We start from the raw sequence: 19,280 nt of genomic DNA on the forward strand, positions 1-19,280 counted from the left end.
CTCCCCCGCCCGGCGGCGCGGCGGGGCCGGGGCCGGGACTCGGGCGGCGCGAGCGGACCGCCGGCCGGGGCGCCCCACCCGTGCGCCCGCGGCGCGTCTGGCTCCAGGCCGGAGGGAGCCCGCGGCCGGGCGCGGCGCGGACCCTCGGCCCGGGGCGGGTGCGGCCGGGAGCGGCCCGGGGCGTGCGGGGTCGGCGCGGAGGCCCGCGCGGAAAGTCGAGGGCGCTGGGGACGCGCGTGCGCCCGGCGCGGCGCGGGGCGGGAGTGTGCGCCCGCCCGCCTGTGCCCGCGCCCGCCTGTGCCCGCCGCTCGCTGTCGGGGAGCCGTCGGCGGCGCCTCGGACCCTCGCGGTCCCGGGATGGCCTCTCACCGACGTGATTCCCGCTGGGGGAGGCTGGGACCTGCTGGGTTCGCGATGCCGCCGGTGCCTTGGAGAACTCCCCGTGGGTGGTAAGTGCCGTGTTTGGAGGCGCTCCCGAGATCTCGCCTCCTCCGACGCAGGGCGGCGTTTACCACACGGCCCACAGCCGAGGTCAGCAGAACTCTTCCTGTGAAACAGCGTAGACTAACTGACTTGTAGGTATATCTACAGAGTGGACTTTCTGCAAACTTAAGAGTTATGTTTAGGAAGATTATTTAATGACTGGGGAAATTCCCATTATATTTTTAAATGGAAAACCCAGGTTGCAAAACCACATAGGAATTCCGTTCTCGACTGCGAAAATTAATATATATATATAGGCATTTCGAAACTTGAAAGACATGCACCACAACATTTACAGTAGCTGTGGTGATAGAGTTATGGATTTTTGTTTTCTTTGTAATTTTCTGATTTCCCAGGTGTTCTACTATGAGCATATAAGTATTTCATAACCTGGAACAGGTTGTTTTCATGGCTTTTTGAATTAGGATTTCAAAAGCACTTTTTGATTTTAGAGTAAGAGTCCTAAAATTAACTAAAAACTAATGATATTCTCTTGGGTTTTTTTAGGGGCTGGTGCCATCTTTCAAGGCAAGATTTTCTTTGGATAGACGGATGGGATACCTAAGGGTAACTAAGTGTAGATCTAAAATGTCATTGGAACCATTCATTATACATAAAAGGAGTGACCACTGCTTTTTAGAGGTGGGCAGAACACTTCTGAACTAGTTTTATGATTCAGTGCAGTGAAGGACTTAATGGCTTTCCTCCTCAGCCCCACCGCCAATAGAGTCCAAGTTGTGCCGCAAGCTAAGGGTGACTCCCAGAGCACCTACCCCCCTAGGTGATTGTATATATTTATCTGTGTTCATTACTGCAATTATTTTTGTCTGTCTCTGCTATCATAAGAAGGCACCACCAGAGCAGGGATCATGCCTTTTAATGATCCCGATATAGTACAATGAATGCCTGGTATATAGTGATTTCTCTATAAATAGTTGTTGAATGAATGTGCCTAACTACTTTTTATACCACCACCACCCCACCCCACTCCCAGGCAAAGAAATAAAATATTCACCAGCTTTCTAGAAACTCCTCTTATAGCTCCTGCCAGTTAATACTTTTTCCTCCCCAAATGAACTGCAATCTTGACTTCTTATAGTTTAGTTATGTTTTAGCTTTGTATGGATGGAATATTACAGTATTTTGTTGTTGCTTAACTTATGTTTGGGAAATCCATCCATGTTTTTGCATGTAGCTATTTGGTGCATAGCATAAGGTAGGGAACAAATTCATTTTTCCCCCATATTAATATCTACTTGTTATATCACAATTTATTGAAAAGTCTCTCCTTTTCTCACTGCTCTTTAGTACTATTTCTGCCATGGAGCAAGTGTCTTTATATGCATGTTCCTGTTTGTGGGCAGTCTGTCCAGTGGCCCATTTATCTGTCTGTGTGCCAATACCACACCATCTTAATTAAAATAGCTTTATAATAAGTCTTCATATTCAGTATTGCATGCCCTCTCAACTTTGTTCAACAAATTCCTGGCTATTCTTGACCTTTTCCATGTCCATATCAACTTGAGAATCAGCTTGTCAGTTTCCACATACAGGGATTTTGGTTGGGATTGCATTGTATCTATAGATCATTTAAGACTTGGCAAATTTACAATTTTGAGTCTTCTCATGAATATGGCATATTTAGGTCTTCTTTAATTTATCTCAATAAGATTTTATAGCTTTCTGCCCAGATGGCTTACATATATTTTATTAGATTGATTTCCAAGTATTTGGTTTTTTATGCTATTATAAATTGTACCATTTTAAGCATATATTTTCCTGTTTGTTGCTATTATATTATAGTAAAATTAATTTATATGTTAGCTTTTTATATACCAACCTTTTTAAGCTTACTTATTCATTCTAATAATTTATCTGTGAATTATTTAGGATTTTCTCCATAGGCAATTATATAATTTATGAATAATGACCATTTTATTTCATTATGCCTTTTATTTATTTATTTATTTATTTCTTATTGTACTGCCTAGGACCTGTAGTACAAAAGGAAGTGAAAACAGTAGGAGTCCTTGGGTTGTAGATTGAATTGTCCCCCAAAAAGATATTGAAGTCCTAAACTCCAGTATCTGTGAATGTGTCCTTATTTGGAAACAGAGGCTTTGCAGACATAATCAAGTTAAGATGAGATCATACTGGAGTAGAGTGTGCCCTACTCTAATAGGATGGTGTCCTTATAAAAAGAAGAGAAGAGACATAGACACACACACACACACACAACACCCTGTGAAGATGGAGACAGAGAATGGGGTGCTGAGTGTACAAGCCAAGGGATGCCAAAGTTTGCTGGCAACCATCAGAGGCTAGGAAGAAGCAAGGAAGGATCTTCTCCTTGAGCCTTCAAAGAGAGCCTGGCCCTGCCAACACCTTGATTTAGGCTACTAGCCTCCAGAACTGTGAGCCAATACATTTCTCTTTTAAAGCAACCTGGTTTAAGGCCGGGTGCGGTGGCTCACGCCTGTAATCCTAGCACTCTGGGAGGCCGAAGCGGGTGGATTGCTCGAAGTCAGGAGTTCAAAACCAGCCTGAGCAAGAGCAAGACCCCATCTCTACTATAAATAGAAAGAAATTAATTGGGCAACTAAAAATATATACAAAAAAAATTAGCCGGGCATGGTGGCACATGCCTGTAGTCCCAGCTACTCGGGAGGCCGAGGCAGGAGGAACGCTTGAGCCCAAGAGTTTGAGGTTGCTGTGAGCTAGGCTGTAGCCTGGGCAACAGAATGAGACTCTGTCTCAAAAAAATAAATAAATAAATAAAGCAACCTGGTTTGTGGTTACTTATTACCGCAGCCCTAGGAAGCTCATACACCCGTCTTGTGCCCAGTCCCAGAAGAAAAGCTTTCAATGTTCACCATGAAGTATGATGTTTGCTGAAGATTCTTTTGGGGGAATATCTTTTTTTCAGATTAATAAAATTCCTTTCGAGTCCTAGTTTGCTAGGAGTTTTTTGTTATCATATGTTTGATTTGAATTTTATTAACATCTGTTGAAATGAATTGAAATAATTAGATGATTTCCCTTATTCTGTTAATGTGATGAATTGCATTGATTTTCAAATCTTAACCCAAGCTTGCATTCTGGAGTACAGCCAACATGATTCGGCCTTTTCATATATTACTAGATGTGGTTTGCTAAACTTTTTCATTAAAATACTCACCAAAAACAAACAAACAAAAAAGGCTTTCTCCTAAAGTTCAGGAGAAAACAGTAGGTAAGTGTGGCCCTGGGTTTCTAGGGCAGACTGAGCTGATCACCCACAGGCTATTTTGATGTTAGTGGATAAATTTGCTAATACTATTTTCAGGATATTTGCATCTAAATTCATGAATGAAACTAGCCTGAAATTTTCCTTTCTTGGAATGTCTTATCAATTTTTGTATCCCTTACCATGAATTGGCAAATAGTACTGTGTTTCCCCAAAAATAAGACAGGGTCTTATATTTATTTTTCCTCAAGAAGACACTCTAGGGCTTATTTTCAGTTGATGTGTTATTATTTTTAAGTACGGTACAACAGTCTACATTATTCAAATATGGTTAAGTCATCTTCTGGAACATCATCATAACTCCTCAAACCCCGAATTCCATCCTGAATTTCTTGCGACTCTATTTCCTGTAAGAACCATTGGCCCCAATCTCTCAAGTCCAGCAAGAGAGTTCTCATGGGGCAGATGAGAAGGGCTGCTCGTCTTCTGCTCCACGACGAAATGCATGGGTTGTGCAGATACGCTGCATAGCCATGCCCAGCACTAGGTATTATTTTCAGGGTGGGGCTTATATGGTGCAAATGCTTAGAAATCCTGCTAGGGCTTATTTTATGGGTAGGTCTTATTTTCGGGGAAACACGGTAGCTGTTTTTCCTATACTCTTAAAGGGTTTGTGTAATATTGCCGTTTCTTCCTTAAATGTTTGTTTAAAGCCATCTGGGACTGGAGTTTTCCTAATTGTAAAGTTCTAAATTGTATATTTAATTTTTTTAATAGTTGAAGGGTTATTCAAATTTTCTATCCTTCTGTCAATTTGTATATGCATTTTTCAAGGAATATATCTATTTCATTTATATTTTAAAATTGATTTATATAAAGTTTAAAATATCTTTTTATGGTTCTATAGCAATGTCTATAAGACACAGACATATAGTAAGGACCTATAGTAATACCTTCTTTTTCATTCCTGACATTGGTTATTTATTTTCTCATTTTTCTTGGGCACTTTCACTAAGGAAAAGCTGGTGAATATAATATTAATATATTTGTTTTTATTTTATTAATTTATTTTCTAACTTTATTACTTCTTTAACTTCAATTTACTGTTGTTTTTGTATCTTCTCGAGATGAACTTAGTTCATCAGTTTTTATGCCTTTTTTTATGCAATGGAAATGATAAAAGTTTCCCTTAATAAGCACAGATTCAGGGCCAGGCGCGGTGGCTCACGCCTGTAATCCTAGCTCTCTGGGAGGCCGAGGCTGGTGGATTGCTCAAGGTCAAGAGTTCAAAACCAGCCTGAGCAAGAGCGAGACCCCGTCTCTACTATAAACAGAAAGAAATTAATTGGCCAACTAATATATATAGAAAAAATTAGCCGGGCATGGTGGTGCATGCCTGTAGTCCCAGCTACTCGGGAGGCTGAGGCAGCAGAATCGCTTGAGCCCAGGAGTTTGAGGTTGCTGTGAGCTAGGCTGACGCCACGGCACTCACTCTAGCCTGGGTAACAAAGTGAGACTCTGTCTCAAAAAAAAAAAAAAAAAATAAGCACAGATTCAGCTTCTTCCCTCGAGTTTTTTTTTTTTTTTTTTTTTTTTGAGACAGAGTCTCGCTTTCTTGCCTAGGCTAGAGTGAGTGCCGTGGCGTCAGCCTAGCTCACAGCAACCTCAAACTCCTGGGCTCAAGCGATCCTCCTGCCTCAGCCTCCCGAGTAGCTGGGACTACAGGCACAAGCCACCATGCCCGGCTGATTTTTATATATATATATATTAGTTGGCCAATTAATTTCTTTCTATTTTTATGGTAGAGACGGGGTCTCGCTCAGGCTGGTTTTGAACTCCTGACCTTGAGCAATCCGCCCGCCTCGGCCTCCCAGAGTGCTAGGATTACAGGCGTGAGCCACCGCGCCCGGCTTCCCTCGAGTTTTGATTATCATTCAGCTAAAAATATTTTCTACTTTATATTTTCATTTCTTTTTTGACCCATGTTGTAGAAGTATAGTACTTCATTTCCAAAGGATGACTTTTAAAAAATCTTTTTGTTAGTGATTTCAAGCTTAAGTTCTATTGTGGTCAGAGAACATATTTTGTATTATTTCATTCTTTTCAAATATGTAGAGACTTCCTTTTTCACAGAGGATCTGAATAATTTTTTTGATTCTGCCCTTGTTGGATTTAGTATTCTATATACTGATATGTGTCCATCAGATTGTTTGTTGGCCCTGCATTCATATCTTTATTTTTACTGACTTTTTATCTGCTTGTTATTAAGAGTTACTGAGCGAAGTGTGTTAAAAATATATCTCATTATGACTGTAGATTGTCTATTTCTCCTTGTAGGTTTGCGAATTTTTTCTTTCTTTATTTTGAGGCAATTTTATTAAATGCAAACAAATCTAAACTTATCTTTTGATGAATTTTTTGTCATGAAATATCATTCTTTATTTCTAGTGATGCTTTTTGCCTTAAAGTCTGATATTAATATAACTCTCTTTTGGTTTATCTTTTACTATGATTCTACTTTCATTCTTTCGGTCCTTATGTTTTAATATATCTCTTTTAAGTAGCATAAATTGGTTTTTGAATGAAGTTTTATAATCTTAAATAGAACATGTAGTCTGTTGACATTTAGTATATTCACTTACATCTCTGTTTTCTTGCTACTGGAATCCTATTTTATGTCCCCCTTTCTCCCCTTTCTTGCTTTATTCTTATGTGGTGCAACAGATTTTAATATTCTGTATTCCCCCTGACACAGGCATTGATAGTTATATATTCTTGTATTATTCTTAAGTAGTTGTGCTGGAGATTATAGCATGTATTCTTGATTCTTCAAAGTCTAAGATTACTTGTTACTTTTATTCTCTTTCCGGGTAATGGCAGAACCTCAGGATACTTTACCTCCATTTGCCCTCTGTGGAATTTTATGCAATGCTGTCATGTATTATTTTACCCCCATAACGCATAATTATTATTGCCTAATAAACTCATATACACTTAGATTCATCCACATATTTATATTATCATTGCTCTTCATTACTTCCTGTATTTCAGACTTTATACATGTGATCATTTATCTTCTGCCTAAAGAATTCCATTTAGTATTTACTTAACTGCTAGTCAGCAAGCGACAAATTATTTTGTTTATCTGAAAATGTCTTCATTCCTGAGGATACTTTTGCCCAGTATAAAATTATTTTCTTTGAGTGGTATGAATATGTCGTTTCTTTTGACTTCTATCTTGTATTATTTCTATTGAGAAATCTGCTGTTAGTCTAATTATTGCACCCTTGAAGGTGTCTGTTTTTTTATCTAAATGATTTTAACATTTTTCTCTGTATATTTTGTTTTTTAAGCAGTTTTAAAGAACTTGTGTAAGGGTAAATTTTCAAAAATATATTTATCCTACTTGGGATTCATAGAGTTTTTTGATTCTGTGACTTGATGTCTTTTAGCAATTTTGGAAAATTCTCAGTCATTAATTTTTTAAAAGTCACTTATAATCAGTCTTACTATCCTAACACAATTACTTGCATTTGTGGGCATTCCTATGTGGTCTCTTTCACGTGCAAAACAGTGACATAATCATAGTGTAAAATTGTACAATTATAATTGTAGATAAAATGTAAGACTATGAATGAAACCCTAGTATCACATGTATGAATTATAAAAAGAAGATTAGCTAATCTTTTGGCAGTTATATTTTATAATATCAAAATAAATAACAGTCTAATGTTTTCTGTTTGCCTCTTTTCTTGTTGTAGTTTTGATTCATCGCAGAAACAGACTGCTTGTGTTTCATGTATTAATCATTTATGAGTAACAAAGAGTACCGTTTTATCCATATTTAGTGGGTTTTGTTCCTAGCATATCAGAAGCAATTTTTAGATTTTGGCTGCTTGTAAAATGTGGTTCTCAAAACTACATTTCGATCTCTTTCAAAACCCTTTATTTTTTGTACAGTATATTAACTTCTCCCCTCATTTATGTAAATGGCATCTTAGTTCAGTCAAAATTACTTTCCCCTCAAACTGCAATAGAACTGACACAAATGCCTTTTTAAAATTAAATTCACTTTTTACAAATAAATGCCTAAGGCCTTTATTCATTACTAGCTGTTTGCATGATGAGTTTTTGCCTGGGAAATTTCCTTCAAGTGTTAGGATAAGGGGAGCATGAAGTCACCCAAGATCCTCAGGGGGCACTGGAGCCTGCTGGCCGGAACTTGACAGCAGGGCTGAAATTACTGGGCTCTCATGTTCTTGTCGTTAACATGCATAGCATGTTCTTCTGGAGCTGGTCTTTACCCAGTGTTCTCCTCTTCATGAGTGCCCCTGCCAAACTTTCAGTGACAGCTCTTCAAAGGATTAAAAACTAGTCTTGCTTTTGTTTGCCAACCTGGACAAAACTGGCAAACACTCTTCTATACAGGTGTCATGAAGTCGCCCTGCTCTCACCCTCCCTGGGCTCCTTCCCCACCAGCCAGAACAGAAGCAGCAGTGTTGACCTCACCCAGGCTGGGCACTGGGATACCAAACGAAGATGCCCTCAAGGCGTTTCAAAGGTAAGATGTGTACATGGACGGGTTTAAGACTATGTAAAGGAATATTTTTCAGCCCATGGAGAAAGATTACAGAAGGGCAATCTAACCTTCCTCAAGTACCTACTATGTTCAAAGGATCTTGTGTACGATGTGCTCTTTAATTCTGGGAGGGAGATATTGTTATAAACCAAGAAAACTGAGGAATTGAAGTTCATTGAAAACTTTAATATACGTGCTTCTGTGATATTCAAGTGTCGTGGAGATTGCACAAACATCTAACTTAAGGTAAATGGTCAAAAATGGTTAATTTAGGGAACATGGAAGCACAGTTGTATTCCAGCATGATAATTGGGAAGTGACGAGAAGTGAAGAGCAAGTAAATACGGTTCTTGCAACTTGTGAAGGAGATGGATTGGACATTGATTCTATTCCAAAAATTAAGGGAAATTTATTTATGCAAGAGAACTAAAATCTAGTGCCGTGAAACCCTGATGATTCCTACTTCATGCTGCATTGATCTGAGTGCTGGATGTGTTTTCCTTGACAGTTCAGGCAACACTGTTTTTAATTCTTTGGAGACAATCTGTTATTAAATTGATCTGTGTATTTATGTTCTGTCCTATTCACTGTTATTTACTGCTCACCAAGGCTGCCAACTTTTAAACAGTCTTGGTATAAATGTTTGTTCCCAAACCTTTGCTGATAGATGTGTTTTATGTAACAGTTATGGAGTCCATTAACATGAAGCACTAAAACACAAAAAGAAACTAAAGAGATTTATAAGCATATGAAATGCCCTCACCAGAGACAGTTGAAATAATAAATCCGAAGTCAAAGGAACATTTGTGAAGTTGCTATGAACAGATTTACCTACTTCAAAACATGTTTTGTTAGACTGAATCATGCTATATATTATGTTTAGCTTAAAAGGTAAAATACAAATTGACTCTCATTTATTGGTAATGATTCCTCACTGTGTTTGAGGAGAGAGATGTAAAAACAGATTCTACTGTTTTAGAAGAGAGAAATTCCACTTTAAACAAGTCTATGTCATTTGCATTCTTGTTAAGAGAAACTGCCTGAAGGAATTTTCTTTTAAAGTGGGAAATTTAGGAAAGCTCAAAATATTCATATTTTAAGTGACATTAAAATACTTCCAACATTATTATTTTACAGAAATACTTAATTGTGAGCCTAATTGCTGGTAGCAACAGTAGTCTAGAGGGAAATTTTTTCTTGACTGCAACTTGAGATATAATTAGTATCCTCAGAAACAGGCAACCCCTCCCCCCACCCCCTACTAAAAAAATGGTTGGCAAAGCAAAATGGTGGCATCTGTCTCCTCGTTAAAACATCAGATTGACAAAGTCCATGTACTTCTCTGTTTCAAAAAGTTCCAGCTCTTTTAAACATCGACATTCTTATCATTTCGTGTGTTTGGTGCTGGCCACTGGCTAACAGTGTCTGTGTGGATTTCTCCTTGAATATCTTTCCCCCATCAACTGATAAGCAAGTGGCTCCTAGGACTTCTGGTGGAGAGCTCTGCTCAGGAAAGCAGGCTGATAGCACACATCTGAAATTGTTACAGAAAACATTCCTTCTCTTCTTGTGTGTGTTGTTGCTCGCTTGCTTGATTTTTTCCTATTTAAAGGGACTTTTGAAGGTCTAACAGCTACAGGGCTTTCAGGTTGAAGTGGCCCCGGGAACTAGAGAGTGGCAGTTTAATGTGCTTTCCTTGGAGAGAAAAAGACACTGGTATTGTAAATCTAGCCTGTATTCACTATCACAGGGCTAATCCATGGTCATAAAATTAGAGTCAAATATATGATAAACTGCAAGCCACTGTTTTCACATCAATCTGTACAAACAAGCTAATATGTTATTTTAGGAGTGAAAAAAAATTCTTAATTTTTCCTTAAGCATGTAGCTCTAAGTCTGGGATTATTATAACAAGTATTTTTGAGCAAATTTAGTTTTTCTGTATAATTTTTTTAAAAAAATAAAAAATTTAAAATTCAGGGGAAAAATCTAATCTCAATCCCCCAAAGTAAATACTGTTAATAATTTGGTGTTTTTCCCTCCAGTCTTTTAGTTATTCCACTCATCAAAATTTGTATTTTATTTTTTCATTGAGTACAATTAATATAATACTCTGGGATGTCTTTTATGATGATGTGTAAATTACGAGTTTAAGAAATGTTTTTGGAAGACATAGATAGAAAGGAAAAATGTTTAGGCGTCATCTTTCCTGCAACAACAGTAACACAATTGTTCAAAAGAAAAGACTTTCAAATCTTGTGAACAGCGCATGGTGGTTTTCAAGTGTAGGAACTGAAAGTGAATTTGAAAAGGTAGCAGGGAGAAGTGACAACTCCGGCCTTGATGGGCAAGGGCATGAAGAGCCACTCACTTCCTGGGGTGAGCACCAAGGGCCCCCGGTGCCTGTCCGCTGTGTTCTGAGCACAGGGCGCTGCTGCAGCCAGCCCCCTGCCCATCTACCCTGCTTCTAGAGCCTTCCGATATCAGAACAGGAAGGGCTTTAGTCCAGCGCCTCTCACTTAACAGATAAGAATGCCGGGTCCAGGGAGGTAAATAACCCATGCAGGGCTGGCTCTGTCACCAGGCGGCAGTCCTCCCTGCCCAGGCATCTGAGGGAGAACCTGGCCACTTCACCTCTCTTCACAGGTGGCTCTGCTGCCTCCAGCTGCCTGCAGAGGACAGCCAGGCAGCGGTGGGCCAAAGCCAGCCCGTTTTCAAGCGTAAGTCCAGAGGAAAGATTTTAATTTGAGGAGAAAGAGGATTTCTATCTCCCTTTCTACCAAGGGCACATCAGAAACCCATTTAAATGATTCTGAAAAGCCTCCAAATTTTCCATTCAATGAAGGAACGTGCCAGAGAACCTTAAAAGCTAAAGGTTTCAACAACAGGACCTAATAAAGTTCTGCTGCCCCTTCAAGGCTTGATATAAATTCCAGAATTCTAGATTCTTGGAGCTGGAAGGGGCATTATAAAGGTGATGTTTTCTTATGACTTTTAAGCTACAGTTAAAAAAAAAAGAAGTTATTAATTCCATCACCAAGAGGTTACTAAACATTCCTGCCTTCAACTACAATTACTGCAGAAATAGTTTTTAACTTTTCTGAATGGAATTCCAACAACAACAATGAGAAATTATTAGTCCCTGTGATGATTGTGTTTGCCTTGTTTAGAAGATGGTACTGAACATCGAATTTCTATATCATCACTGACTTACCCTGTTCTTGCTGCGATAACAAAACACCTTAGACTGGTTAATTTATAAATCATATAACTGTATTTCTCACTGTTCTGAAGGCTGGGAAGTCCAGATCAGGTGACAGCCGATTTGGTGTCTGGTGAGGGCTTGGCCTTCTCACTGCCTTCACATGGTGGGGGGAGGCAAAGGGGTGAGGACCTCCCTTGTACCTCTTTTTTTTCCTTTCTTAGATTTAGCTTTTTAAAAAATTGATACATAGTATTTTTACATATTTATGTGCTATGCGTGACATTTTGTTACATGCATAGAATGTGTAATGATTAAGCCTGGGTATTTGGGGTACCTATCACCTTGAGTATCATTTCTATGTGTTGGGAACAATACAAGTCCTCTCTTCTAGCCACTTTGATATGCACAATATGTTGTTAACTGTAGTCACCCTGCTCTGCTATTGAACCTGAGAACTTATTCCTTCTATCTGAATGTATTTTTGTGCCCATTAACCAAACTCTCTTTGCCCCGCCCCACCCCACCCTTCCCAGCCTCTAGTCACCATCATTCTACCCTTTACCTCAATGAGATCAATTTTTTTAGCTCCCACATATGAGTGAGAACATGCAATATTTGTCTTTCTATGTCTGGCTGATTTCACTTAACATAATGCCCTCCAGTTCCATACATGTCACTGCAAATGACAGGATTTCATTCTTCTTTTATGGCTGAATAATATTACTTATATATATGTACCACATTTTTTTATCCATTCATCTGTCGATGGCCACTTAGGTTAATTCTGTATTTTGGCTGTTGTGAATAGTGCTGTAATAAACATGGGGGTACAGATATCCTTTGATATACTGATTTCCTCCCTTTTGAATATATACCCAACAGGGGGATTACTAGGATAAATACCCAGTGGTGGAACTGCTGGATCATAGTTCTACTTTTAGATTTTTGGGGAACCTCCATACTGTTTTCCACAGTGGCTGTACTAATTTACATTTCTGCCAACAGGACAGGAGAGTTCCCCTTTCTCTGCATCCTTGCCAGAATTTGTTATTTTTTGTCTTTTTGGTAGTAGCCATTTTAACTGCAGTGAGATGATATTTCATTGTGGTTTTGATTTGCATTTCCCTGATGATAAGTGATGTTGAACATTTTTTTCATACACTTGTTGGCCATTCATATGTCTACTTTTTAGGAATATCTATTCAGATCTTTTGCTTATTTTTTAATTAGATTACTTGTGGATTTTTTGCCATTGAGTTGTTTGAGTTTCTTATATATTCTGATTATTAATTCTTTGGCAGATGGATAGTTTGCAAATATTTACTCCCATTCTGTAGGTTGTCTCTTCATTTTGTTGTTTCCTTTGCTGTGAAGAAGCTTTTTAGCTTGATGTCATCCCATTTGTCTATTTTTGCTTTTTCTACCTGTGCTTTTGAGGTCTTGCCCAAAACTTCTTTGCCTAGACCAATGTCCTGAAGCATTTCCCCAATGTATTCTTCTAGTAGTTTCATACTTCCAGATCTTACATTTAAGTCTTTAATCCATTTTGATCTAATTTTTATATATGGTAATAGACAAGGGTCTAGTTTCATTCTTCTACACATGGTTATCCAGTTTTCCTAGCACCATTTATTAAAGAAACTGTTCTTGGTGCTTTTGTTGAAAATCAGTTGGCTGTAAATGTGTGAATTTATATCTGAGTTCTCTACTCTGTTCCATTGGTCTACATATCAGCTTTTATGCCACAACCATGCTGTTTTGGTTACTATGACTTTGTAGGATACTTTGAAGTCAGATAATGTGATGCCTTCAGCTTTGTTCTTTTTGCTCATGATTGCATTGGCTATTTGGGGTCTTTTGTGGCTCCATGTGAATTTTAGGATTTCTTTTCCTATTTCTGTGAAGAATGTCCCTGGTATTTTGATAGGGATTGTATTGAATCTGTAGATCACTTTGGGTACTATGGACATTTTCAACAATATTAATTCATCCCATCCATGAGCATAGGATATCTTTCCATTTTTTGTGTTCTTTTCCATTTCTTTCATCAGTGTGTTAGTTTTCTTTGTAGAGATATTTCACTTTTTTGATTAAATTTAAAACTAGGTATTTTTTGATAGCTATTGTGAGATTGCTTTTTAATTTCTTTTTCTTGATTTATATAAGTTATTGGTGTATATAAATGCTACTGATTCTTATATGTTGGTTTTGGATCATACAACTTTACTGAATGCATTTATAAGTTCTAAGACATCTTTGGTGGAGTCTTTAGATTTTTCTAAATATAAGATCATGTCATCTGCAAACAAGGATAATTTGGCTTTTTCCTTTCCAATTTGGATGCCCTTTATGTCTTGTCTTTTCTTTTTTTATTGATTTTCTGTGTGGATCATCTGTCCATTAGTGAAAGTGGAGGTGTTGAAGTCCCCTAGTATTATTATATTGTTGTCTGTCTCTCCCTTTAGATTTATTAATATTTGCTTTATGTATTTGGTACTCTAGTATTGTGGGTGTATATATGTATATATATAAATCATATTTATATATAGTATATATAAAATTATATTTATGTACATTGTATATATATAAAAATTATGTGTATAGATATAAATTGCTAATCTTACTGAATTGACCCATTTATCATTATATAGTTACCTTCTTTATCTCTTTTTACAGTTTTTGACTTGAAATCTATTTTATTTGCTGTAAGTATAGCTACTCTTGCTCTTTTTTTGGTTTCCATTTGCACGGAATATATTTTTCTACCCCTTCACTTTCAGTCTATGTGTATCTTTATAGGTGAAGTAAGTTTCTTGTAGGCAGCATATAGTTGCATCTTGTTTATTAATTCATTCAGCAATTCTTTGTCTTTTAATTGGAAAATTTAGTCATTTAAATTCAATGTTATTTTGATAGGTAAGGACTTACTACTGCCATTCTGTTACTTGTTTTCTGCTTGATTTGTAATTTCTCTCTTCCTTGCTTACTGTCTTCCTTTGTGGTTAAGTGATTTTCCTCATATTACACAGTATGTTTTAATTCCTTGCTTTTTATTTTTACTGTATGTATTATAGGTTTTTGCTTTGTGGTTACCATGAGGCTTACGAAAAGATCTTATAGCAAGTTATATTAAACAGATGACAGCCTAACTTTGATTGCAAGGAAAAGAAAGAAGAAAGAAAAAAAAGAAAGAGAGAGGAAGGAAGGAAGGAAGGAAGGAAGGAAGGAAGGAGGGAGGGAGGGAGGGAGGGAGGGAGGGAGGGAGGGAGGAAGGAAGGAAGGAAGGAAGGAAGGAAGGAAGGAAGGAAGGAAGGAAGGAAGGAAGGAAGGAAGGAAGGAAGGAAAAATTTCTACATTTTAACTCCATACTCCCCTCCTCACACCTCTTTTATAAGGTCATTGATCCCATTCATGAGGGACTTAATCCCTTCCAAAAGGTCCCACCTCTTGATGCTATCATATTGGGGATTAAGTTTCAACATATGAATTTGGGGAGATACATTCAGACCATAGCAATCACTAAATGCTTCATTGTATCAGCTCTGATTTTACCCATGTGGCAAATTGTTTAATGATCCCAAATCCTCTTCCCCACCTTTTCACCTCCAGTATGCACTCCTTTTTGTAATGTGACTTTGCTTCTCATCCCATCCAGAAATGGTGTCCATTTCTCCAGCCTTTTGGATTTTAGCTCACCTTGTTTGCTTTGACCAATAGAATGTGGTAGCAGTGAGGTTGTTTGTGTTCCTTAGCGTCGGCATCAAGCAGCCTCGGAGGTGCTGCCTTCACCTCTTGGGGCACTGCTCTGGGACTGCCATGTAAAGAAGCTGGGCTAGCCTATGGGAGACTGGGTGCACATGGAGGAAAACCAAGGCACCCCAGCCAGCACCAACTGCCAGATATGTGAGTGGGCTATCTTAGCCTTCCAGCCAGATAACCATTCAGCTGCATGGAGCTAAGTGAGTAAGCACAGGCAAAATCAGCATGGAAACTGCCTGGGAAACTCACAGAAGTATGAGAAATAATAAGCCATTGTTGTTTTAAGACACTAAGTTTTGGGGTGATTTGTTGGGCAGTAATAGATAATTGATGCACCCTGTCATCATCTTTTAATCTGCAATTATGTTACAGAAGATTATTTGCTTAAGAGAATCCTCTGTCATTCCTCTTCATCGTTCCCTTGTTCCTTGTGTAGAGTTAGACTTCTTGTTAGGAAAGTTGCTTACTTGTGTAATAAAAGAATACTCTGAACTTCCAAAGTTAGTAGGGGAGGGAGAATCTTATCTGGGGAGAACTGCCCCCCCCTTTCTTCTCTTCGCCATTGCCACCCTGGCACCCACCCACCCCCAGGTGGAGCTGGACCTGCCAAAGCCTTGGGAAGAAGCGAAAGGGGGGAAAACACTCATGTACCCGCCACACACGTGCATGTGTGTATTGTCTCAGTCCAAGGGCTCCGGAGAAGCAGAACCAGGGGTGTGTGTGTGGAGAGAGAGATTATGAAGAATTGGCTCACCTGACCGTGGAGGCTGACGAGTCCCACCATCTCCCATCTGCAAGCTGGAGACCGGAGAGCTGCCGGGGTAATTCAGTCCAGGGCTGAAGGATCCGGACTGGGCAGAGGATGACATAGAGCCAGTCCGGGGCAGGAGAAGATGAGGTGGGGAAAAAGGGGTAAAATCCTCCTTTCTTCACCTTTTAGTCACTTCAGGCCCTCAACAGATTAAATGATGCCACCTGCATTGGGAAGGACCATCAGATTTACTAAGTTCGCCAATTCAAATGCTGTTCTCATCTGGAAACACCCAATAAACCCACCCAGAAAAAATGTTTACTCTGGATACCCCATGCCAATTCAACACATAAATCAGCTTGACACACAAATTAGCCTTTATATATATGTGTGTGTGTGTGTATACACCATTATATATTATACTAACCATTATATATCATATAATATTAACATAGTATATATAATAGTTAACATATGATGTAATACATAAAGTATGTATCATATGTACAGAAAACCTAAGGTCACATAGCTAGTGATGGAGAACTAGGATTCAAACCCAGCACTTTGGCTCCAGAGTCTGTACTGTCAACTACACTCCACTGCCAGGAAGAATCCCGTACAGTGACCCCTAGGTGTCGCTATCTTAGGAACCCTCAGGTAGCAACCCATCCCAATGGGGTTTCCTGCTGCAAAGGCTCCTATCTAACTCCCAGCCTGCCCCGCTGGTACAGACGCTGTTCTTCCTCCACCGCCTGGGAGCACTGTCTTGTCTAGACTCTCAGAGTGCAGATGAGTAATGTGGAGAATTCCCATTTTCTTTAGGGTGTGGCAGGTACTCTAAATTACTGTACTCAACATTCTTTCTAATGTCACTTCAATTTTCTTTCTTGTACTTTGCAGGGGTGGAATGCTCCAACTACATTCTCCCAGGACTCTCCCAGGACTCCCCTGTAGGACTCCCCACATGTGACCTAGCTGTCACAAAGAAGACATATTGCTCCTAACAGACTAGGAGACAAAGATAGGAAATATGAGTGGTGGCTCTGCAGAGAGAGATCAAATCTGGCCGGTGCAGTGAACCAGGCACCTGGATGTCCTGGGACAGCTGGACAGGAGCCTATCTCGAGTCAGAGACAGGCTGAGTCACCAACAAAATCAACCCACAGAGACCTCAGGCCTCGGCAGAAATGAGCAAGAGAATCCACATCTGGAGAGCAAGGTCACATCAGTTGGAGAAATAAAAACAGGATACAAGGTCCCAGTTGAGCTTCATCAACAGCATTTGGCCAAGTCAGGAGCCCTCCATGAAGAACACCTGCCCCTTCTCAGGCCTGCATGCTCTAATCCTAGTGGATCAATATATGGGATATGTCATTACATTTAATTGGTGACCTTTTTCCTTGTGGGCGTGAGGAAATGGTATCTCCTGCTCAGATATCAGAGAGATTTCTTGGTTTAAAACATAAAATGAATCACAGGTAATTTGTCTCAGTCAGCCAATGTATCATACAAATATTTTAATTCCAAGTATTGCCTTTGTTTATAAGATAGCATTAATGGGGAGAAGTGAAAGCAAACCAAAGTTAAGTTGTTGCTTCTGAGGAGGCAAACCCTGTCCAGAAGAGTTGTTGAGGACCAAGCCTTTCTCCGACTGACAGGTGGAGTGGGAGTTCTCAGAGGGAGGGCACTGCTGCGAAACACAGCTTGCTTGTCTCAGTGGCCACCTCAGTCCCCATGGCATCGACCAAGGGACAAGTCTAGGCAGCTCCCTGTTGGAGAAGGGTCTCTTTCTGTCATCCCTGTCATCAGCTGCATCCCTGAAGGGAGAATGGCCAAACTTTGAGCATTTCATTCCTTGGGTTTCCCCCCTTTTCTTCTTCTTCCATAACAATGCAGTTCATAAGCTTTTTTAAAAAAAAGTTCTGAGTGTTAAGAACAATGTATTATATTTGACTGGAGATTTTTCATAAACTCTTTCTTTTTGCCCAAATTCTTCTAGCTAATTCTGACATGCTATCTACAATACCCAGTAGCCCCTGTGTTTGACAATGACTCTTTAGCAGGTCTCTTTGTGAAGCTTACAGGTGGAAGACCTAAGAGGAAATGCAAGGTGTTACAGGAAATATCAGTTCTTTGGCTCTTTCAACATTTTAATTCCTATTCCTTTAATAAATAGGCACTGAAAAAGTCATTGCTCTGAGTGATCATCTTTCAGTTGACCACATGAGAAGACATACATGCTAACTGCATGACTACAGATTACAGCAGCTTTCAGCTACCTACAGAAATCTACACATTAATGTACATCTAAAATAGTAAAGGCCTTGGTGGTTTTGTGTAAAATACATAAGAGAACTGAACAAGGTTTGTTTATACTGAGTACTCAATCATCATTGAGTGATTGTTTTCAACTTTTATTACTAATGTCAGCTTTTTTGGTGGCGGGGAGAGCTTTCTTTCCCTTTAATTGTTTGGCTGTCATTGAAGGGAGATTTAGTCTGCATTTATCATTTATATTTTCTCTTTGGAAGTTACTCTGTTTTGTTTTGTTTTTTTGTGGTATCATTCTTGTGAAATGTTCTTACTAATTTTTCTAAAGGATTCTTTGAACATCGGTAATGTAGCTCAGATTTTGTGACCCTTGAAAAAACGAAGCAAAAACCCTTCAGCGAGGATTTCCTGATTTGTCTTAAATTGACAGAGTCCCCTGTGGTCTCCACAACCTCCCTGCACAAGTGCAGTGCCTTCTCGGGTGGAGTCAACATGTTCCCAGAGTAGAGAGGGGACCAGGGCCTTCTTCCTGCTGTGCCACTGCCTTACTTTCTATCGTATACTCCGCTTTGTTTCAGCAGAACAGAGCCTTTCAGAATAGGTCTTCATCCTCGACGGACTAATTGGCCAGTGGCCGCATGGCCATGGTAAAGAGGAGCCGCCTGTGTGCAAGTTGGATGCACATGGCCTGAGCAGCCCTGGGCCACATCCTGTTCAAAGGGAACTGCAGGGCCTTCGGTTGGGGAGGCAGGCGCTGCATGGCCATGCTCTCCGTTTGATTTCTCCCTCGGTAGTGCGGAATCCTTCCTGCAAGGCTGCCGATTGTCACACACAGGTTACTGAGAGATGGAGAACTGAAAAGTCTCCGGATGGTGCTCCCCGTCCTTGCTGCACTGGGCACTCAGTTGGGAGGGTCGTGCACCCTCTCCCGGCACACACGGTCCCTGCCACGACCGACCCTGCCGCAGCCCCGGCCTGTCCAGCTCTGTGGCCGTGGATCCAGACA

General features: G+C 39.7%; 1 long non-coding RNA gene across 3 annotated transcripts; it reads left to right on the top strand.

Moving 5' to 3' along the window:
- The first annotated feature begins 8 nt into the window (after positions 1–8).
- On the top strand, positions 9–18,195 carry LOC105884551 (uncharacterized). Of its 3 annotated transcripts, none has more exons than XR_012921729.1 (5): positions 9–579; positions 991–1,050; positions 8,138–8,270; positions 15,937–16,073; positions 16,904–18,195. It is a non-coding gene; the product is annotated as an uncharacterized LOC105884551 (long non-coding RNA). The 3 variants fall into 3 exon arrangements; XR_012921728.1 differs by having other exon boundaries at positions 9–575; XR_012921730.1 differs by having other exon boundaries at positions 9–449.
- Positions 18,196–19,280: the final 1,085 nt, after the last annotated feature.

The sequence above is a fragment of the Microcebus murinus genome, chromosome 11 (genome assembly GCF_040939455.1).
Source record: "Microcebus murinus isolate Inina chromosome 11, M.murinus_Inina_mat1.0, whole genome shotgun sequence".
Classification (NCBI taxonomy): domain Eukaryota; kingdom Metazoa; phylum Chordata; class Mammalia; order Primates; family Cheirogaleidae; genus Microcebus; species Microcebus murinus.